At 48.2% G+C, this 22,990-nt stretch overlaps 1 long non-coding RNA gene and 1 pseudogene across 1 annotated transcript; both read left to right on the top strand.

Moving 5' to 3' along the window:
* Positions 1 to 6,778: 6,778 nt before the first annotated feature.
* Positions 6,779 to 14,218, top strand: LOC142068972 (zinc finger protein RFP-like; annotated as a pseudogene).
* Positions 14,219 to 15,882: 1,664 nt separating this feature from the next.
* Positions 15,883 to 21,904, top strand: LOC142069107 (uncharacterized). The gene is made up of 4 exons (XR_012664958.1): positions 15,883 to 17,067; positions 17,628 to 17,743; positions 19,990 to 20,040; positions 21,744 to 21,904. It is a non-coding gene; the product is annotated as an uncharacterized LOC142069107 (long non-coding RNA).
* Positions 21,905 to 22,990: the final 1,086 nt, after the last annotated feature.

The following is a 22,990-nucleotide window of genomic DNA, read 5'->3' as shown; positions in this document are numbered from 1 at the left end:
AGAGAATTGACCCTGTTCCCATTGGACCTACCCAAGGTGTCACACAGCAAAGCGGTGACAGAGCCAGAAAGAGAAGACAACAGTCCTGACTCCTGTTCAAACAAACAGACAACAACCCCCCAGAGGCAGGATAAAGCCCAGGAAATCAGGTGTGAACATTTTCATGGAAACCATTTTCTGTCAGAAAATCCATTCAGACGAAACCACTTTGTTTCTTGAAATCATAAGAAGTAGGATGAAATTTCTTTGCAAAAATATTTGTTTGCAAAATAAGAGCATCTCCTGTTTGTCACAGTGCATTAAACTGTCTCGTCGTTCACAAAGGGGAGACACTATGATCTAGCAAAAAGAAAAAGGAGGACTTGTGGCACCTTAGAGACTAACGAATTTATTTGAGCATAAGCTTTCGTGAGCTCCAGCTCACTTCATCGGATGCATCTGTATCTCACGAAAGCTTATGCTCAAATAAATTGGTTCGTCTCTAAGGTGCCACAAGTCCTCCTGTTCTTTTTGCGAATACAGACTAACACGGCTGCTACTCTGAAACCAACTATGATCTAGAAAATTAGATGAGATGCTTCAGTCTGAGCTAAGTAGTTGCTGCTCTTCACAATTTCAAAAGAATAAAATACAAATCCAATAGAATATTAGGTCATAATCGGATATGGCTCAGTGTGATAGGACACCCCTAGTCTGCACTGCTCCGAGTGACACTCTTCAGTGGATCCCCAGCATCCACCCATGGCGAGGTAGGTGGGAGAGGATTGTTATTCGTTCTTGACAGAAGGAGAAACGAAGGCTGAGAAAGGAGCAGGGACTTGTCTTAGCTGATGCAGCCAGTCAGTAGCAGAGTTGCTCTCAAATGAGCTACAGACCAACAATGGTTCATAGTAATTATTCAGCAAGTATTTGAGAAGAATTGGAATGTTGGAGAGGATCACGAACTGCTCCGAGACAATGAATGGAGAGCAGCATCCACATTGGTCAAACATTTAACTGGTTGTGACTTATTTGCTTGGTCATAAAAGAGAACAACAAAGACTAGAGTTTCCTCCCTGTCAATAGCTCCCTCCTCAGCCAATCAAGGTTGAGACTTTGAGGGGTGGGAGGCTAAGGGTTCTCAACAAATAGCCCAAAGAATGGCCCTGGTTACCCCCGAGGGAATCACTCTCGGAGCACTATTCCAGTCTCACCTCTCTGTGTGGGCCTCCCACAACACCCCCCCCCCCCCCCCGTCCGGCCCCCGCTCCACACACAGAGCTCCTGGTGGTGGGAGGAGAGCAGAGGAAAAGAAAAAAGGAAGCAAGAAGAGAAAAGTAGGAGGGACAGAGAAAAAGGGAAAACAAAAAGGAGAAACCCCAACGTCCCCAGTGATTCTAAGGGACAAAGTCCTAGGTCGGAAATAAAATACTGCCCCCACAATCTAATGTTTTCCTTGCCCAAAAATCAGCCGGCACCTGATGGATCAGACTGAACAGGTTCCAAACCTCTCTGAGGCTCTTACCTTCTATATAGGGACGTCTGCTTTCGAGTAAAACCACTAAAAGAAAAGGAGAAAACTCCGAAGAGGGTCCTCCTTGCGCTCACGAACGTGCAAGTGAATGCTCTCTCAGTCCTCCAGGAGAGACCTCGAGAAGGAGACGTGCTGAAGCAAAGCCACAGGGATCTCCGAGGTTGCCCCTGTCCTGCACCCCTGTCCTGCCTGGCTGATGTCAAGATCTCTCTGTGAGATCATCGCCTCCCCACCACCTTTGTCCAATAGGCTGAGGTCCTGCCAAAGGCCCTTGTGATGTCAATGCCACACCCACCCCTCCCTTGCAGTGCTGATGTCCTGCCCCTGTCCAGCCACACTGGATGTTTGAGCTGCTTCCCCTGGATCATCCCACTCAATGACTCTTCCTTGTGAGGTGACACCGACTACACAGTCGAACACAGAGGTTCTTCCCCAGGCCGCAATTAGGTTTTCACAAGTTAGTTGACTTTATGGCCAGAAGGAACCGTTAGAGCATTTAATCTGATCCCCTGCGTATCCTAAGGCCTCCTGTATGTCAGAAGAGCTGGGCTTTTCTTTTACTCAGCGTTTTCCAGAAAGGCATCTCGTCTTTATTCAAAGTGATCAAGAGATGGAGAAGCCATCATTTCTCTTGGTTCTTTGTGCCAATGACGAACCACCCTCTTACAAATTTGGGTCTTATTGTCATTATACTTTTTCTGATTTCTGCTTCCATCCATGGGGTCTTGTCATGCCTCTGCTACATAAAAAGAGCCATTTACACTCAACATTTTCTCTCCATGAAGTCAAGCAACTCACCTCTCCTTCTTCTTTTGTATATACTAAACAGATTGAGCTTTTTCAATGTCTCATTAGAAGGCATCATCCCCATCACTCACTTACAAATCTTTTCTGTACCCTCTCCAATTGTTTTAACATAATATTCAAAATGTGGACACAAGAACTGGATTCAACATTCCAACATCAGTCTCACCAATGCTCTTTCACTTCCCTTTCCATCCTCACTACTCTATCCAGCCAAGAATGGCTTTCACCTTTTTTAACACAGTTTCACACTGACAGATCATGTTGAGGAGCTCGTCCACTATGGCCCCGAAATCCTTTTCAGGGTCAATGCTTTCCAGCGGATTGTCCCCCATTCTGTAGGGTGCCACCTGACTCCTTTGTAACTGGAGCTATGGGGTTGCATTTGGCTTTATAAAAACCTAATTCTTTAGTAAGTGTTTTAGAAGAACTAGCCCATTAGAGAGAGAATCGTGAATTACTCAAAGACAATGAATGGAGAAAAGCGGAAAGAGCAATCAAATACATGTTTGGTTACAGCCTATTTCCTTGGTCTTAAAAGAGGGTAACAAAGACCTGAGCCTCCTCCCTCACAATAGCCCCAAGCTCCCCCAATCAGCATTGAGACTCTGAGAAGCAGAAAGCTGAGAGTTCTCACCAGATGTCCCGGGTCACCACCGGAGGGAGTCACTCTTAGAGCACCATTCCAGCCACTTGTCTTTGGGAGGGCCTCCCGCAATGAGAGTTGGAATGCAAAACCCCCCCCGCCTCCCCTCCATCCCCAACTCCACATGCACAGACAGGTCCTGGTGGTGAAAGGAAAGCAGGGGAAAGGGACAAAGATGCAAGAGAAGACGAGAAAAGAGGGAGAGACAGGAAAAGGGAAAACAAAAAGGAGAAACCCCAACGTCCCCAGTAATTCTAAGGGACAAAGTCCTAGGTCGGAAATAAAATACTGCCCCCACAATCGAGGCTTTTCCTTTCCTAAAAATCAGCCGGCACGTGATAGATCAGACTGAACAGGTTCCAAACCTCTCCGAGGCTCTTACCTTTTCTATAGGGACGTCTGTTTTCGAGCAAAACCACTACAAGAAAAGGAGAAAACTCCGAAGAGGGTCCTCCTTGCGCTCACGAACGTACAAGTGAATGCTCTCTCAGTCCTCCAGGAGAGACCTCGAGAAGGAGACGTGCTGAAGCAAAGCCACAGGGATCTCCAAGGTTGCCCCTGTCCTGCACCCCTGTCCTGCCTGGCTGATGTCAAGATCTCTCTGTGAGATCATCGCCTCCCCACCACCTTTGTCCAATAGGCTGAGGTCCTGCCAAAGGCCCTTGTGATGTCACTGCCACACCCACCCCTCCCCTGCAGTGCTGATGTCCTGCCCCTGTCCAGCCACATTGGATGTTTCAGCTGCTTCCCCTGGATCACCCCACGCAATGAGCGTTCATTGTGGGCTCAAGCCCAACACAGTAAAACATCAAAGGCTTCTCCCCATGCTATGCTCAGTTTTTCATACATGAGCAGACTTTATGGACAGAAGAGACAATTAGAGCATGTCATCTCACCCCCTGCATATCACATGCTTTCTGGAGAGCAAAGTAGCTAGTTTTTGACTACACACATTCCAGAAAGGCATCTCGTCTTCATTAGAAGACATCAAGTGGTGGGGAATTCCCACCACTTCCCTTTCTAGTTTGTTCCTTTGGTGATTCATCCTCACGGTTGAATATGTGTGCCCTCTTTTGAATACGAATTGGTCTCTTTTGAGTTTCCAGCCACTGTTATGCTTTTCTCGGCTAGATTAATGAGCCCTTTCATACCCGATATTTTCTCTCCGTGAAGTCACGTCAACACTTCAATGACGTCACCTCCCGATCTTTTTTATCATCTAAACAGGCTGAGCTCTTTCAATAGCTCATTTACAGGCATTTTTCTCCAGCCCACAAAACGTTTCATTGCTTTTTGCTGCCCCATCTCCAATATTTCCAAATCTTTTTTCAAAGGTGGACGCCAAAACTGAATGCAGGACTCCATGATCTGTCTTCCTCATGGTGTGTCACCTCCCTATGCTCCTCACTGCTCTTTTCATACATCTAATGATGGCTTTAGCCCTGTTCACCACAGCATCCCCCTGGGTGCTCATGTTGAATGGCTTGCCTAGCATGGCCCTAAATCCTCTTCACAGTCAGTGCTTTCCTGGATACACTTCCCCACTCTGTAGGTGTGGCCTGCATGCTTGTCGCTAGCTATAGGACCCTTCATTTGGTTCTTTTCCAACTTGTTTTCTTTGAATGGCTCCAGCTTATCAAGGGATCCGATTGCTCTGTGTCACTGCCCTCTCCTCATCCTTAATTACCACTCTGCTACTATTTTATCACCCACCAATGTTAGCAGCAGTGATTTTTTATTTGGGTTGCAGTTCTATTTTGGGGGGGAGGGATAGCAGTTCTATTTGGGGGGAGGGATAGCTCAGTGGTTTGAGCATTGGCCTGCTAAACCCAGGGTTGTGAGCTCAATCCTTGAGGGGGGCCATTTGGGTCAAAAATTGGGGATTGGTCCTGCTTTGAGCAGAGGCTTGGACTAGATGACCTCCTGAGGTCCCTTCCAACCCTGATATTCTATGATTCTTTGATATTTATTTTCAAGAATTAGTCCTTGAGAGCCTCTTCGTATCCCTCGTGCTCAGAACCTGCTCCGCACAGCACAGCGAGAAAAAGCCGCCCAGCCCAGCTGTGCCCTAGGGGCTAAGCACAGAACAAACATAGGGAGCTTGTGTCATCCACAGCTTCTGAACAACATGTGGGGGTCATCAGCTTACAAATACACTCTAGACCGGTAGCGTAGACAGGCCCCAAATGTATCTAAGTGTCCCGCCTTGAAAAACAGGAGAGGAAAAAACATAACCTTGAGTAACTTTATTTTATAGTCGTGGAAACTGAGGCACACAGAAGCAAAGAGATTCGCTCATGGTCAAAAAGCCAGGAAGAGAAAATGGCAGATCTGCTGATAGTCAGTCCTGGGCCCTAGCCGTGTTTGTCCTGGTCTCTCTGCTTCAGCTCCAGTAACAACCTGAGTCGAGGTTTTCTTCTTCTCCGTGTCCTTTAACTTCACGTCACTGGAGAAGAAAGATTGTTTCTGACCAGCTGGCTCTAATGCTTGGAGATGTCTTTCCAGAAGTCGTGATCTGGCTCAGTCCCACGTAGTAGGTTTTCTGGAGGAAGCACTCGGTGACGTTCTAGGGCTTGTGTTACACAGAAGATGGACAGAATGGTCCTTTCTGACCTTCAATTATTTCTTTCGCTAGGAGGATAACGCTGGACATTTTCTCTCATTCACTTTCCTTTGGAATAATTTCAATCCAGTCCAAAGGATTTCCTCTTCCATTGTGTCTTCAGCACCTTTCCTAGCAAACAGTTACTGTTCGAGCACAGGTTTCCAGTTTCAGGCTGTCCCAGGGTGAGATAGCCATGAAAGGGGAAGTAGCTCAACTGAACCTATCCCCAGGTGAAGGGAATAAGTGCAGGGGTCACATGAGAAGGAGCAGCATGTAACTAGGATCCAAGCCTGTTGGACGATATAAGAACAGCCTGTGCTCGGCCAGGAGAGAGACCCACAATGGGAACAGGCCTGGGAGGGGCTTGGATAGTCCTTTCAAGTCAGTTTCGGTACACAGTAGGGCATGGAACAGCCAAGCTGCTAGGGTTGGGAGCTGAGCCTATCATTGTCACTATCATTGACCCCATTTTAGAGGTGTGGAAACTGAGGTCCAGAGAGGGGTCTGGCCTTAAACCTGAATCTGAGCCCGGGTTTACTATGTGGTGTAGAATCTGTCGACTGTGTGGTTCTTCCATCTTCCTCAGAGACACCTGGGGCCGACTGCTGCTGGAGACAGGATTCTGGTGTAGTTGGGCCCTGGATTTGATCCAGCCTGGATCAGCGTCACTATGTTCCAGTGACAAAATTGAGGCAGCAGACTGAGTAGCCCCATTATAGACACTAAACCAAAGCAAAATCGGAGGTGGATTTAAGCAACTTTTTACACATCAGTTTCATTCCTCTCCTCAGACAGACAAGGTTTAATTTCTGCCTACGTTCCCCACCCCTCCAAATCACCCAAAACAAGCCAATCTGCTTTGGGTCGGCACCGGTCCATGTCCATCATGCCAGTGGCCGACCGCTAGTACAGCCGTAATAACACCGGACCCCCAAAAGACCCCCCTCAACAGCGCACCACCCCACCAGAAATGCCCCAAGCATCACTGGCCAACAGCGGTGGTGCTGTGCACGCCACTCCCTCCCCCCACAACCCCCAAACCCAGCCTGGCCACTCCCCAGTCCTCCCCAGCCCCAACTTGGCCCAAGCTGTGCTGCAGCCCCCCCCAGCTTTGCAACCCCCTGTCACCCACTGCCTGCGTCCCCCCTCCCCCATGCAGGTGCAACACCACCACCAGAAATGCACCAACAGAAAGATCACTGACCACAGCCCACTGTTATCAGCTCACCCAACCCCCCGAGCAGTCCAGGCAGGAGGCAGGCGGTGGGGAGAGAGTAGGCACTGCAGGGCACGGACACACACACACGCATCATGCAACACTCTCACCGCGAGGACCTCACTTAGGGAAGACGAACCCAACCCACAGCTGACTGAGCTGGATTCCAGGTTCCCTCCTTCATCTGTAATGCCCTATCAGGCTGACCTGTCGCACTGGCCTCTCCCCCATTGGCCCTGGGAACTGTCAGTCTCAGAGTCCTGGTTTCTTCCCCTCTCCTTGCTTTGGGTGTTGGGAGAGGGATTGGGCAACAGGGAGCCAATCATGTTCTCCGGCAGGACATTTAAAAAAAAAAAAAGCAGCCAAAAAAGCCCCCAAAGAAGCCACGTGAAAAACGCCCAGTTGGGGTTAAACCACATCTTAGATCCCTGTGACACTGTCTGCAGGGAGCCATGGCTGCAGTGAATCCTCTGAAAAGCTTCCAAGATGAAGCAACTTGCTCCATCTGTCTGAGTTTTTATAAGGATCCCGTGTTTTTAGATTGCTGGCACGGTTTCTGCCAAGCCTGCATCACCCAGTGCTGAGAGGGATCGGATACAGCTGTCTCCTGTCCTCAGTGCAGAGGACTTTCCCCAGAGGACCCTCAGGCCGAACAGACAACTGGGGAACTTTGTGGAAATAGCCAAGCAGCTGAGTTTCCAAACAGCAGCAGGAGAAGGTTGGTGCAAGGCGCACCAGGAGCCTTTCAAACTCTTCTGTAACCAGGACCAAATGCTCATCTGTGTGATCTGCAGAGAGTCCCGGGCTCACCGTACTCACAGGGTGGTCCCCACAGAGGAGGCTGCCCAGGCCTACAAGGTAGGAATCTGCTGTGCAGGGTAATTACTTCGGTTTGGGCATGTTTGCAATTTGTATTACAATAGCTCCTAACGGCACCGAGATCAGGGCCCTTGTTGTGCGAGGCTCTGTACAAACACACAGAGAGTCTAAACCAGTGGTCCCCAAATTTTTCCCCTCAGGCTCTCCCTTACCCTGGCTATGGCCCCCCACCCGCAGCTGCAGTTGGGAACTGTGAGTGGGGCCACAATCAGAGGCTGGGGCCACAGCTGTGGGGGTGTCTTGGGGTTGGAAGTGGGGCTGGGCCGGGAGTCGGGGGCTCAAACTGGGTTTGGGAGCAGAGCCAGGGTCAAGACTGGGGCTGGGAGTGGAGCTGGGGTAGGAGCCAGGGCCAAGGGGGCCATAGCAGATCTGAGTGGCACTCCCTTCCTGCCCCTTGTGGGGGCTGGTCTTGGCCCTGCCATGCTCCCTCAAATGTTCCTCTGTGCTCCAGTTTGGGGACCACTGATGTAAACAGTCAAGGTAGACAAAGGCTGGGGATTCTGAAAGGTACTTAAGGTGTCTATACCCCAGATTTAAGTGGATAAATCTGGAGTTTAGGCACCTAAATGCCAGTTTGAGGCTCCACTGCAATCCCCAGAATTCCTGTAGGAGCCCAAAAAGAAAAGGAGTACTTGTGGCACCTTAGAGACTAACCAATTTATTTGAGCATAAGCTTTCGTGAGCTACAGCTCACTTCATCGGATGCATAAAAGTGGAAAATGCAGTGAGGATGTTTTTATACACACAGAGCATGAAAAAATGGGTGTTTATCACTTCAAAAGGTTTTCTCCCCCCACCCCACTCTCCTGCTGGTAATAGCTTATCTAAAGTGATCACTCTCCTTACAATGTGTATGATAATCCACTTTTATGCATCCGATGAAGTGAGCTGCAGCTCACGAAAGCTCATGCTCAAATAAATTGGTTAGTCTCTAAGGTGCCACAAGTCCTCCTTTTCTTTTTGCGAATACAGACTAACACGGCTGCTACTCTGAAACCTGTCATTATGGAGGAGCCCAGACTCACTCAGTGCCTGTGTATTCAGGGTACAACTTCTTTCAGTGCCTGTGTTTCTGTCTCTGGGCATGTGCACAGCTGCCCCCCATGGCATCTGGCTGCCTGTCTCCTGGCCACACCCAGAGCAATCCATGAGCTGGGGAAAACCAGGCATTCTGCTTCTCTCCTCTACGGGGCCTGATCTGGTGGGCATGCTCGGAGACAAATCAAAGGAGTGGGAGGGAAACAGAGGCACAGAAGCGGCAGTGACTTAACCAAGCCCACAAAGCAGCTCAGTAGGAGAGCCAGGAATTAAACCCTGGCCTCCCCATGCCCATCCTAGTACCCTAGCCACTCGACCACACCGCCTCTCATCACTCCTGTCATGCAGTTCTGTACCGTCACATTACCAACATCTCAGCACAGCTGCAGACTGGAGCCGTAGCGCCCCAGCTTGAGCATTTCACAGCTGATGACCGCTGCTTTCAGGCGAGCCACAGAAAAATAACACATGGTCAGCAGTGTTCTCAAGGAGTTTGTTCTCTGCTACTTTCTGACGCATAAGGTGCCCTGAAAGATTTCTGTTTAAGAAACAAAGGTTAATCTGCGTAACCTTTTCCTCAAGGAAAAACCAGGATGATGAATTCCCGTTTTCCCGGGTTTGCTGAAGGATGGTCACTTCGCTGCTCCTGAAGCAGAAATCATGGGCGACGGGTATGACGGGCCAGGGGAGGCACAGCCCTGCGTGGCCCCCTCCACCCCCAGACTCCCTCTTGCTTCCTGCCGGGGATCTGCAGCTCTTCCCCCATGGCTGGTCTGGGGGGGCCTCTGGCAGAAGGGGCCAGACTGGGGGTTAGCCTCCCTGAACCAGTGGCTCACGTCCTGCCCATACAACCTTTGAAGTTTTGCAACATTCTAGGGCCCATGAAGCCCAAGTGGATTGGAACCTTAAAAAGCCTGTTGGACAGAGCAATCCCCTCGGGGCAGAATCCGCTGTGCTGTACGCCACGCTAGCTGTAAGGACGAAGTGGGCTCTAGTAGTGCCACAATAAGATTAAAGGAAGAAAATGGCTGATTCCAAGGACCATGTTGAACAAGCCCTTTCCCCCATGCCGAACAATCGAGCACAATATTTATGCACCTTGTGAGTGTGTTGGATTTTTAACCAGGAGTCTCTTTCTCCCAAGTGTTCATTAGGCACTGGAGTTTAATGTACTATTTTTTTTTAAAGTGTGTTAAACATTCTTACCAAAACTCCCTTCCCTTTAAGTTGCTCAGCTTTAACTCTCTGATGTCCAGCTTTCTTCATATAGTTTTCTCTGTCATTGCCTGGGAGCAGGGCACCCTACCCTACACTGCTGCAAAATGGATACGACTTCAACCCTTTGCCCTGCAGCACTTGGAGGATTCGCTGGAGGCAAAGGGCTGTTCTAGACAGAGTCCCTAAGTCTCTATATTAGGTCTGGTGCCCCCAAGGCCTCTCTCTTCCCTGGCAGCATGACATATACAGCATAGAAGGAAAGTAAGCAGGGCTGACAATGGGGCCTGAGATGCCCAGCTGCCATGAAATGAATGGGAGCTGTGCTTTTAAATCCTCTCTGTGGCTCTGCAACACCTCACCCCCGGTGAATTACAGAAGAAGATCCTTCGAGCACATTTTCAAGAGCACCAACTGACTTTAGGGCCGAAGTCCCATTTGCAAAGGAGATTTAGGCCCGAATCCCCAAATGCACTTGGGTGTTGTGATGCTCAGCGCTGCAATGCCTAACTTTTAGGCACCTAGAAAATCACTAAGGACATAAGAACGGCTGCACTGAGTCAGACCAGTGGTCCATGTAGCCCAGTATCGTGTCTTCCAACAGTGGCCAATGCCAGGTGCCCCAGAGGGAATGAACAGAACCCGGCAGTTATCAAAGGATTAATTCCCTGTTGCCCAGTCCCAGCATCTGACAATCAGACAAGCCCTTACAGTTGCCGGCCTGTAATTGCCAGGATTTCCTCTGGAGCCTTTTTAAAAAAGCTGGCTTTCCATCAGCTATCCTCCAGTCATCTGGTACAGTTTGGAACAACAAATCCTGAATTAGGCATGTGGGGGGAGAGAGGCATCCACAAAAGCCAGCGTGCTAGCTGGGGAGACTAGCCCTCCGGAGATACTGATGAGAGGGGTGTGTCCTAAGCCCCAACTCCCTCAGAGTTTGGTGTAGGAATGGGCCTGTCTCTGATCCACACCTGGGAACCCCTCTCCTGGAGTCGAGTGGCTTAGCTACCTAAGCTGTTTCATGCAAGATGGAGTTCTGCACCTGTGTTGCTCCGCACAACGTGGCCGGGGAAGAGGTTGAAGACTTTCTTCATAACTGTTAGCCTGCGGGTAGGGCACTCACCTTGTATGGGGAGACTCCAGTTCAAGTTCTCCCTCTGCCTGGTGAGGAGAAGAGATTTGAATCTCCCACCTCTCAAGAGTCAATTGTGACATTGCCATGAGCACCGTCCTGGGGCAACTTGAGAGGGAGATGGAAAGTCAATGGTAGCTGAGAACCCAACTTCATGAGACTTCTTTGAAAATCCCAGCTTCAGATAATGAAATCAGCACTGCACTGTATATAAATTGCACAGAGGACAGACTCCTCAGCAGGCTGACCTTCCCCCCCCCCCACCCCAACATTGTTTTTTCTTGCCTCAGGAACAAATTCAAACCCAATTGAACACACTGAAGCAAGAGAGAGGAGAACTTCTGGAGTGGAAACAGGATGCAGAGACGCAAAGCCAGGAATATCTGGTAGGTCCCCATTGTTATGGTCCAGAAGTTACATCAGTCAGGGGTGATATTTCTCTCTGTGGGGAGAGTGTCAGCCCTTGTCTACACGCAGCACTGCTTTGATTTAGCTATGGCTACGTCTACACGGCACACCGCTGGGGGCATCCTGTAGGGTATGTGTAGCTACACAGCACAGTGAGAAACAGGCTGTGTCCACACTGTCATGTGTAGCTACATGTGTGAATAAAAGACTCCAGCAGGGGGAGGCAGCGGAGCGGCCGGAGCCTTCCTCCACTCCCTGGAGCCTTTTCCTGTGGTGGGGAAAGGCTCTGGCACTGGGGAAGCAGCGGGACACTCAGTGTAGATGGGGGAGGCCCTGCTTGGGGGCGTATAGAGCCCTGTGTGTAGGGTTTATACCCAGAGGGTTCAGGCATATTGCGACTCTACTTGCTTAAGCCATGCCTCGCCATTTACACTGCTATTTATGCCCATGTTAGCGGGTGCATATAGTGTACGTCCTCTACACACCACCACAACATTTGTGTAGTACAGATGTACCTCAAATCACTTTTTAATGTAATGTCTTTGTTCTGGTGCAAGGCCCTCACAGGCAAACATTTTGAACCTAGTTTAATTTGACCCTAGTGTGGTGTGTAGGGTTCACCTTGTCCAGTTAAACTGAGATAAAATGTGCTAACTGGGAGCAAGGTCAAGCTCAGATCAGGGTGAGCTGTGATGTATTGGGGACCGAGAGACTTTGTCCGTTGGACCATATGAACTGGAACCATAAACTCACTGAACGTTAAATCTCACAAAATGAGGGTCAGTCCATCCTCATGATTGTGTCCACCCATTATACACCACACCTGAACATAGCTATTATATAAACAACGTACCCTCATGTCTCAGTGTCTGTACTTTGACCCCTTAACCTCTTACCCCCAATCGGGGATATTGCAGAGTATGGATTCCTTACGCCTCTCGATCTGAAACCGAACTTCGCTCCTCTTGATAATCCGTACATTATTCCCTGGTATCCAGAAACGTCTACTCCAGGGGTTCTCAAACTGGGGGTCGGGACCCCTCAGGGGGTCGCAAGGTTATTACATGGGGGGTCGTGAGCTGTCAACCTCCACCCCAAACCCCGCTTTTCCTCCAGCATTTATAATGGTGTTAAAAATATTAAAAAGTATTTTTAATTTATTCGGGGGGTCGCACTCAGAGGCTTGCTATGTGAAAGGGGTCGCCAGTAAAAAAGTTTGAGAACCACGGTTCTACTCTGTACCATTCACAGTTTTTTTAAACATCATCTTGATAACCTCAAGCACTTTGTCTCTTGTTGAGACACCCTTGCAGGGTGTGATCATGTTTATCTTTGTTTATCATCCCTCTGGGCTCATTCCTCCACTGGCTTCCAGTTTCAACTCAAAGCACTGATCTTATTCCCCACACATCCAGCTACAAACTCTGATTTCAGGGGAGATTTTCAAAGGCACGTATGGTGATTAGGTGCCTAATTCATATGGACTGTCAGCAGGACTTAGGCACCCAGTGGCTATTTTGTATCTCAGAAATCTTCCTCCTGAATCTCCACCAGGCACAACTGGTTTCCTCTGGGACAGTGTAATTAACAGAATGCCAGATGAAACATGCAAAAGCTGGAGAAGAAGCATTTTGCATGGTGTGTTTTGTAACTGGTGTTTTATGTGGATAACCAGCAGAACCCTTTCCTTCTTCAGTCTTCTCCACAACTCTCTGCCAATGTATTTCTGATTCTGAGTCAGACCTCCCCCCTTCCAACCTTTCTGCTATTGGAAGATTCTAGATGATCAACAGAATATACTGAGCCACTCAGACCTGAAAACTCATCATTTTAGAGAGATTGGGTGCCATTTTCAGAAGTGCCTAAGTGATTTCGGAGCCTAGGGTTAACAATTTTGCAAGTGGTTAAGGGCCAGATTCTCAAAGGTATTTAGGGGCTTAAAATGCAGGGAGAGCTGTCCTATTTTCAAAAGTCACTTTCAAAGAAACTTAGGCTCCTTAGCATCCAAAGTGACCTTTTGAAAATGGGAACTGGAGGCGTACGTCCCGAAGGCACTTCGGAACATGTTGTTCATTCAGGCCAGCTGAGAGACTGTCAGGCATATTCTCCTGAAATCTCAACCATGTGTTTGTAGTAGGTTGATATGAAAAGAGGGCTCTAAGAACTGTTCCTATCAGGGACATGGGGAGAGTCTGGGATGTCCAACTTTCTCATTTGTGAAAACCGGATGCTGAGCACTGGAACCTGCCCTGTGCCCTGCCGCCACTTTCCCTCGAGGTCCCGCCCCCCCCTCCTCTGTCCCTCTCCCACTGTCGCTTGCTGCTCTCTCCACCTCCCTCCCCCTGCCAGCTGAGCAGAGCTCTAGGGGTGTGGTGGAGGTGACTGGGGCAGGGTGGGAGAGGGAGGGCCACGCTCCAGGGGTGGAGGGGTGATTGGAGCAGGATGGGGGAGATGCCGGTACTTTTCTCCCCCCCATGGAGCCATCCCTGAGTGCTCCTCCAGGCTCCAGCAGCATCTGCTGCTCCTCTCGCCCTCTGGTGGTGGAAGCCAGTTACTGTGGGTAACCGGACTTCTCATGTCCAGTCAGCAGTGCTGACCGGACACTGCCAGGTTTCCCTTTTGACTGGACTTCCCAGTTGAAAACTGGACATCTGGCAACCCTTGTCTTTGATCTGTCCTTTCCTGTTTCTGTCCCTTCATTATAGGGAAAGATAGAAGCTGAGAGGCAGAAGATCATGTCTGAATTTGAGCAACTGCGGTAGTTCCTGGATGAGCAAGAGCGACTCCTGCTGGCCCAACTGGAAGAGCTGGACAAGGAAATTGTGAAGATACAGGATGAAAATGTCACCAAACTGTCTGAAAAGATTTCCCGTCTCGGTGACTTGATCAGTGAGATAGAAGAGAAGTGTCAGCAGCCAACAAGTGAATTCCTGCAGGTGAGACAGTTAGAGACACCCAGATCCCTGCCCAGGGAAGGGAGAGATTCTGATTGATTAGCTTTGGAGTTTATTAAGTTCTTGGAGAGGTCCTACTCCACAATGGAGACTGTCAGTGTGTCCTTTAGCGAAGTGAGGGAAAACAAAATGTGACATTTCTAATATTTCCAATGTGGAAACAGTTTTGCTGTTTTAAAGGCAGATGGTTCAGGCCTTTTTGAGACATCCTGTGTAAGCCCTTTCATTTTCAGTTTAAACCAATTTTTACCAAAAAATTTCTGGGTTTTACAAAAAAGTATTATTGAGGTTTTTCTGATTTTCATCCTACTTTTTTATCATTCAAATATATACAAAAAACTTGTTTTATTAAGAAAATACAATACATTGCATGAGATCTCTGTATTCCGATAATACATTAGTCTGTGTGTATATGCAAAGCTGCCCGCTGAAGAAAGAGCGTATTGTTCTAGCAGATGCACACAATAAACCAACAGGCACGCACGCAAGCTCTGAAGTGCGTGTGCGTCTGAACCTACTGATAAATCACACGCCCACCAAGTACACATTTCAAACTGTTAGTAGACAATGGGTTAAAGATTTGACGCACTAAAATGGGAAGAAAATGAAAATCTACATCAGAATACATTTCAGAACACAAGGAAGTATTCAAAAGGGCTAAAGAAACAACAACAGGAGAGAAGGATGAAGTTGAGCGTATGCGCTGCAAATGGTGTGGCCCAATTATCGAAGGTGAATATTTATAGACTAATCGTTCTAAGCAAAGCTTTTGATACGGTCTCCCACAGCATTCTGGCCAGCAAGTTAAAGAAGTATGGGCTGGATGAATGGACTATAAGGTGGATAGAAAGCTGACTAGATTGTCAGGCTCAACAGGTAGTGATCGATGGCTCCATATCTAGTTGGCAGCCAGTGTCAAGCAGAGTGCCCCAAGGGTCAGTCCTGGGGCCGGTTTTGTTCAATATCTTCATTAATGATCTGGAGGATGGTGTGGATTGCACCCTCAGCAATTGCACCTGCAGATGACACTAAACTGGGAGGAGGGGTAGATATGCTGGAGGGTAGGGATAGGATACAGAGGAACCTAGACAAACTAGAGGATTGGGCCAAAAGAAATCTGATGAGGTTCAACAAGGACAAGTGCACTTAGGACAGAAGAATCCCATGAACTGCTACAAACTAGGGACCGAATGGCTAGGCAGCAGTTCTGCAGAAAAGGACCTAGGGGTTACAGTGGACGAGAAGCTGGATATGAGTCAACAATCTGCCCTTGTTGTGAAGAAGTCCAACGGCATTTTGGGCTGTATAAGTAGGGGCATTGCCAGCAGATTGAGGGACGTGATCATTCCCATCTATTCGGCATTGGTGAGACCTCACTTGGAGTACCGTGTCCAGTTTTGGGCCCCCCGCTACAAGAAGGATGTGGAAAGAGTCCAGCGGAGGGCTACAAAAATGATTAGGGGGCTGGAGCACATGACTTATGAGAAGAGGCTGAGGGAACTGGGATTGCTTAGTCTGCAGAAGAGCAGAATGGGGGAGGATTTTTTGATAGCTGCTTTCAATTACCTGAAAGGGGGTTCCAAAGAGGATGGATCTAGACTGTTCTCAGTGGTAACCAGATGCCAGAACAAGGAGTAATGGTCTGAAGTTGCAGTGGGGGAAGTTTAGGTTGGATATTAGGAAAAACTTTTTCAGTAGGAGGGTGGTGAAGCACTGGAATGGGTTACCTAGGGAGGTGGTGGAATCTTCTTCCTTAGTGGCTTTTAGGGTCAGGCTTGACAAAGCCCTGGCTGCGATGATTTAGCTGGGGAGTGGCCCTGCTTTGAGCAGGGGCTTGGACTAGATGACCTCCTGAGGTCCCTTCCAACCCTGATATTCTGTGATTCTACACCAGTAACCTGTTTGTTCAAATGAAACGTTTTATTTGGGGATTACAGATATATTGTTTTCTTAAACTCAGGGGGGCCCTTGTGCTTTGAGTTCTGTTTTAGTTCTGCAGCAAACCACAGGGATGAACAGAATTCAAAGCATTCATCTACTGAATACTTTTTCTCCCTGTCTTTCCATCCACCAAAACAAACCCCGATATTTAACCAGAAAACTTAATAGTTTTCTGCACTGATTTGCACCTGTTTTTATTGTGGTAATAAACACTGATAAAATCCCAGGAAAAATTAACTAAAATAAAAACTGAAAATGAAGGGCCCTAACGATATGAAAGCAATAAAAGGCACAACTCCACTTTCTAGGAAGTGAGAGATTAGGAAAGCAAAGTTCTTTGCAGGGCCTATTAAGAAATGAGAATGAATCCAGCTTCCAGAACTGCTGAGCAGAATTGCATACATGGAGAAAGGCAAACGCTCTGGACACAGCAGTTGCATGTGGCAGTCAAGGATTCATGCGTCTGATCAGTCTGTTTGAGCAAATGCCATAGAATTTAGAAGGAGAAAACCCACAGTCATGGTGTGTGCTTAGGGGTCCCATTCCATCGAAATCTGTGAATGGACTTTTGAAGTTGCTAACTGCAGAGAACTGCATCTCGAGCTCAACTAGGGATGGCAAAGCAAGTCCCCTGCAGAGCAGAAGCGATCCGCATCTTGTGGCACTTGGGACTGAACTCTTTCTCTTTTCTAGGACATCAAAAGCACCTGGAGCAGGTATGTGACTCCTTCCCACTCCCCCTCACGCGTCGTGGTGCTAGAAGGGGACTTCCCCCCAGGGTCAGATTTTGCAGGGCATTTAGTCACCTGAGACGTAGCTAGGCACTTGGTGGGGTTTTCCAAAGCAGCTAAGCGAGTTAGGCACCTCCCATTGTGGTCAGTGGCAGTTGGGAGCCTGACTTGGTTAGGTGCTTTTGAAAATCCCAGGAGGCACCTTTAAAAATCAAGCCTTAAGTGACTTGCCCAAGGCCATGCAGGGAGGCTGTGGCAGAGCAGGGAGTGGAACATAGGTTTCCAGAGTCCTACAGCAACCCCTTAACCACTGGAGCATCCTTTCCCATGAGATTAGGCCCTTCTCTCTGAGGGGCAGCCTGTGGACCCCTTACTCTCTTTAACTCCCATTGGAGGAGCTAGGCATTTAAAAACTCCAGTGAGGAGATGAATTGTCTCACCAGTGGGAGTTAGAAGCTCTCATTGAGCCCACAAGAGAGCAGCCTCTGGTAGCTCATTCTCAAGAAAGAAAAGATTTAGGGTGTTTCCCCCTCCCCCCCCCCCAGGTGTGAGAAGGTGAAGTTCAAGAAACCAATGGCTGTGTCACAGGATGTGAGCGAGAGAATTGGCGTCTCTTCCCAAAGAAATGTTTGTCTACAGGAGGCTCTGAAGAAATTCAAAGGTAACTTAACAGTTATTTGGGCTCATGATATGGCGATGGCACATCGAGATGTGCCTCTGACTGTGGAAGGAGTTGGACTCTGGCCTATTAGTTCTCAGCTCGTCACAGCTAGACGTCTGTGGGTGGGATGGGGAGGGCTCAGGGCTGATGCCAGTTTGCCAGGCCTCCACTTGGATTGTCTCAGACCCAACCATGGGTGTCAAAATTGGCCACTCAGCATTTCAGAGACACACAATCGCCAGATGTTTTAGAAAATGTTGAATTTCACCTCCATGGCTGGGATTTTCCAAGGGACCTAGGGGATTTAGGCCCCATCTCTCTCTGACTGTCAATGGGAGTTGGCCACCACGTGGCCTCAGCCCTTTTGAAAATCCCAGACTCTGTACCTCAAGTTCCTCCATCTTGAAAAAGGAGGAAATAATGGCCATCCTACCTTGTTGTGCTAAGTAGTGAATGCCACCGAGTGCTTTGAGATCATTGGAGTAAGGCAGGAGATGGACGATATATTTTGGACGATGATTTCACTTTAGTTTGGTCTCACTGGAAAGGTCTCCCCATTCCGACCTGCCTCTCATTCTGTGGTCTTTTCCTTTGGGCTGTGTCTCAGAATTACAGCACGGTTCCATGCCATGTTGCGACAGCCGTGTCAGCCCCAGGATATTAGACAGGGTGGGGGAGGACATAGCTTTTATTGGACCAACTCCTGTTGGTGACAGAGACAAGCTTTTGAGCTACACGGACCTGAAGAAGAGCTCTGAGTAAGCTCCAAAGCTTGTCTCTCTCAATCACGGTTACATTAATTAACGGTAGAAATGTCACCAGAGTCAAGACAACATGAAATCACCTCTCTTCCAATCCTTCCTTTCTCTTGAGACCCAGCCCTATGAACTGAGCTCAAATGCAGAGAGAAAGGGTATGGGCTAGATTCACAAAAGGACTTGGGGTGAGGGGGTCTACTTGCCATTTTAGGCACCTCAGTCCCAGAATCAGACCACACTGGGATTCACAAAGACCCCCCACTCAGCTGCAACCAAACCTTGTAGGTGCCTAAAATTACTCATCACCTCTATTTTTGCGGTAAAAGTCCCCTAGGCACCTATGTTTCTGCCTCTGTGCATGCGCACTGCAGTTCCAGTCCAGCTACCAAGACACCTAAGCCCCAGAGAGATACACGAACTGGGGAAAGAAAGGGGTTCCTCCTCCTAACTCACCTACAGGGCCACAATCTGAAATGCCTGCTCTGAGCTCGCTTACTGACTCGGGCCCTATATGTGAACTTACCCAAAAGAACCAGGCTCTAGGGAAAGAGGAGCTCCCTTATAATGTATAGCTCTGTGATTAGGGTACTGACCTGGGATGTGGGAGATCCCCAGTTCCAATCCTCTGTCCCCCTGAGGGGAAGAAGGGATTCCAACAGGGGTCTGATATAGGCCTCTCTGTTGCCCCTTTTGAATCTGATCCACTGTGTATAAATAATTGAGCAGCGGGACAGGCTTCTGGGCATCCCTCCCAAGAGCATGCTCTAACCACCTGGGACGTTCTCATGATTTCTCTCTGCCTCTGGCCCAATGAATTATTGATTATCCCCAGTGGAACCTCTCCCACAGGAGAGCATGTGGGCACCCAGTATCAGACAATCCTGCAGCCCAGAGATTAGGGCACTCCTTGAGAGGTGGTAGATCCCATTTCAAATCCCTGCTCCCTCTGCGGCACAGGCTTGACTTGAACCAGGGGTCTCCCAAAGGCCAGCTGAGTGTTCTAACCACAGGGCTAAAAGTTACGAGCGAGGTGGGTTTCCTTCCCCCGCCAGGCTTCTTGCCAAAAAAAATGGCACAGGTGCCGGTCATCAAGAGAGGGCTCGCAGCTGAGAATCCCACGCCGAGGGAGGCGCCTACGGTGCTGCCCAGATTCGGTCGCCGAACTCCCTGAGGGGGACAGGGCTTAGCACACCCCCGCACCTTGGCATTTCCCACTGGCTGGCGTAAGCAGGGAGTCGCCTAGCATGCTGGCTTTTATGAAGCTCATTCCAAGGCGCATCTCTCTCCCCATTCATGGTGCAGATTGCCTGGGAGCCTGACTCTGGCTTTGTGAATCACAGTGACTTTCTAGGTGCCTAAGCGTTGGGTGTTGTGATGCTAAGCGTCAGCTTGCCTAAATTTCTTTGTGAATCCAGCCCCGTTTTCATGAGGCTATTTTCCTACAAGAAAGGGGCAAATCACCTCTCCTCTGATCTTTTCTTCCTCTAGAGACCCTGCCCTATCAACTGAACTTTCTGATCTCCAAGGCAGAGAAAGAGGGTAAGTTTTCATAAGGATATTTTCCTACGACAATTATTAATTAAAATCTCCAGATTAATTTTTTAGAAGACACTTCTGAATTCAAACAAGAGAGGTTTCCACCAATACAGAGCTATGGATTCCAAGGTTAGAAGGAACCATTATATCATAATGGCCAGACTGGGTCAGACCAAAGGTCCATCTAGCCTAGTATCCTGTCTTCCGACAGTGGCCAATGCCAGGTGCCCCAGAGGGAATGAACAGAACAGGGAATCATCCAGCCCATCGCCCATTCCCATTTTGTGATGTATGAACGTGCACATACTATTTACAATTGGAAAGTAGGGTACATTTTTTAGGTCCAATAATCAGCCTTTAGGGCACACTCAGGTCACATTTTTCTGCTTCTCTCGGCAATTATAAGGACTAGAAATTTGCTCAATTTTTATTTTTTATATGAAAGACAAGCTTCACTACTGGAAAACATCATTAACACAGAGTGCAGGTTGACCATCAGTGCCTTGTACTCTCCCAGAACATGAAAGGAACCCATATGTCAACCTCTGAAAACTGGGAAATAAAGAGTTAAGGAAGTGTCTCCCACCAGTTCCTGTGCTATACTTCCCTCTCACCCTAGCGTCAGGAGCATGGACTCGTGCTGGGCTCTATCCATCCCCAGCTGGTGGAAGGTCCCTTGCGGGGAGACCACGCTAAGGCCAGTACTGAACCAGGCAGAGAATCAGGACTGCAGCGGCAGTCAAAAAAGCAAACAGAATGTTGGGAATCATTCGGAAAGGGGTGGATAATAAGACAGAAAATATCATATTGCCTGTATATAAATCCCTGGTACGCCCACATCTTGAATACTGCGTGCAGATGTGGTTGCCCCATCTCAAAAAAGATATATTGGAAAAGGTTCGGAAAAGGGCAACAAAAACTATTAGGGGTATGGAACAGCTGCCATATGAGGAGAGATTAATGAGATTGGGACTTTTCAGCTTGGAAAAGGGACGACTAAGCAGGGATATGATAGAGGTCTATAAAATCATGACGAGTGTGGAGAAAGTAAATAAAGAAGTGTTGTTTACTTCTTCTCATAACATAAAAACTAGGGGTCACCAAATGAAATTTCAGAGTAGCAGCCATGTTAGTCTGTATCCGCAAAAAGAAAAGGAGTACTTGTGGCACCTTAGAGACTAACAAATTTATTTGAGCATAAGCTACAGCTCACTTTGAGCTGTAGATCACGAAAGCTCATGCTCAAATAAATTTTAGTCTCTAAGGTGCCACAAGTCCTCCTTTTCTTTTTTCATATTTTTCAAATTAATAGGCGATAGGTTTAAACCTATAACGCGCTGCCCCTGGACCAGAGCATGAGGAAAGGGAGAGGTAGCACTACTGTGAGAGGGGAACCCCCATCATCGCGCTCTGTTACCCCTGGGCCAGGAGATGGGGAAAGGTAGAGGATGGGGAAAGGTGACAGGTAGCAAGTTGCGATGGGAATGCTCCCTCTGGACGGCAGGATGGGGAAAGGCAAAGGCAGCAAATTGTTTCATGGCAGTAAAAGGGAGAATAGAGATGTCAGTAGCAACTACAGGTCGCAAATTGTGCAGGCAGCAGTTCGTAGCGTTGAACTAACAACTTAAAATGCCTTGTTCCAAAATTTTAAGTAACATTTAACTTTTAAACGCCTGAACAGCAAATGTAACTTTTCTTGTCTGCAGAGTGAACACTGGCATTTTTGTCTGTTTGAATAATCAAAGTGGTGCTTTCCATGCCTTCTTGGCTGCAAAGATTTGAACTGCTTCCTGCTGAAGGTCCACCGTCTGGGCCAGCTCATGCTCTGTTGAGATGGTTGCAAGGCCGACCAGCCTATCCTGTGTCATTGTGGAGCACAGATGCGTTTTTATTAACTGCAGCTTGGAGAAGGTGCGTTCTCCACTGGCAACTGCTACAGGAAGTGTTAGAAGTATGCGCAGAGCAACAAAAGCATTTGGAAAGAGGTGAGTCATCTTCTTTGTGCACATATATTCCAGGACAGCCTTTGGAGCTGATCCTGCTGAAATGTATCTTGAAAGGGCTTTCAGTTCATCACCTAAATCACTCGCATCAATATCATCATGTGTCAACACTGTCTCTAGTGCCCTGCATTGCTGGTGTAGGTCTTCTTCAGGGACAGTGAGGAGTTTTGGAATATCATACAACATCCCAAACATACTGCTGTGTTCCTTCAGCTGCATGAAATGTTCTTCAACTGACTGTATTGCACAATCTAGCACCTGGTTAAAGAATTCAACTTTGAATTGTTGTTTGGGGTCTCTGATGGGATTATCCCGTGCCTCGTCATCAAAATGTCTTCTTCTGTGGTGACTCTTATATCCTTGAATGGGTGGGAAAATAGCTTCAGTGTCAAGTTCCTCTAACAACTTCTCTGCACTTTTCAAACATTTTGAAATCCCTCATCTGAGCGGTAAAACTGTAGGTATGACTTTGCTTTGTCCAGTTGTTCCATTGCTCCAGATATGTCAAGGTCAACACCTTGGAGTCTCTTGCTTACAACATTTATTTCAAACATTATGTCATGCCACAACACTAAGCTACACAGAAATTTGAAGTTATGTATGTTTCTGGTGATTCCATTTCCCTCTGCCACTGTTCTCCCACAAACAGTTCCTGTCATAGCATTATCCTCCATAATAGCAACTATGGCATCATCTATCTTCCCAATTTGGTGTTTGATAGGCTTTATCGCCTCCACTCAACTTTCCTATTGTGTGGCTGTCACGGAGTCCCTGGGTGATGCTCTGGAACTGCTCCCTACGAAGCCAGTCAGGACTCTGGGGAAGTCTCCTTTCTGGGAGCAGACTGTCTGCAGGACACACAGCTCACACAGCTTCCACCTTCCTGGATCTGACCTCAGAGCATTCAGCATCCTCTGCCACTCCGTGCGCTTCCCACAGCGAGTCCGCCC

This window comes from Caretta caretta, chromosome 14, assembly GCF_965140235.1.
Source record: "Caretta caretta isolate rCarCar2 chromosome 14, rCarCar1.hap1, whole genome shotgun sequence".
NCBI lineage: Eukaryota > Metazoa > Chordata > Testudines > Cheloniidae > Caretta > Caretta caretta.
This window is presented reverse-complemented; position numbering and strand designations above follow the sequence as displayed.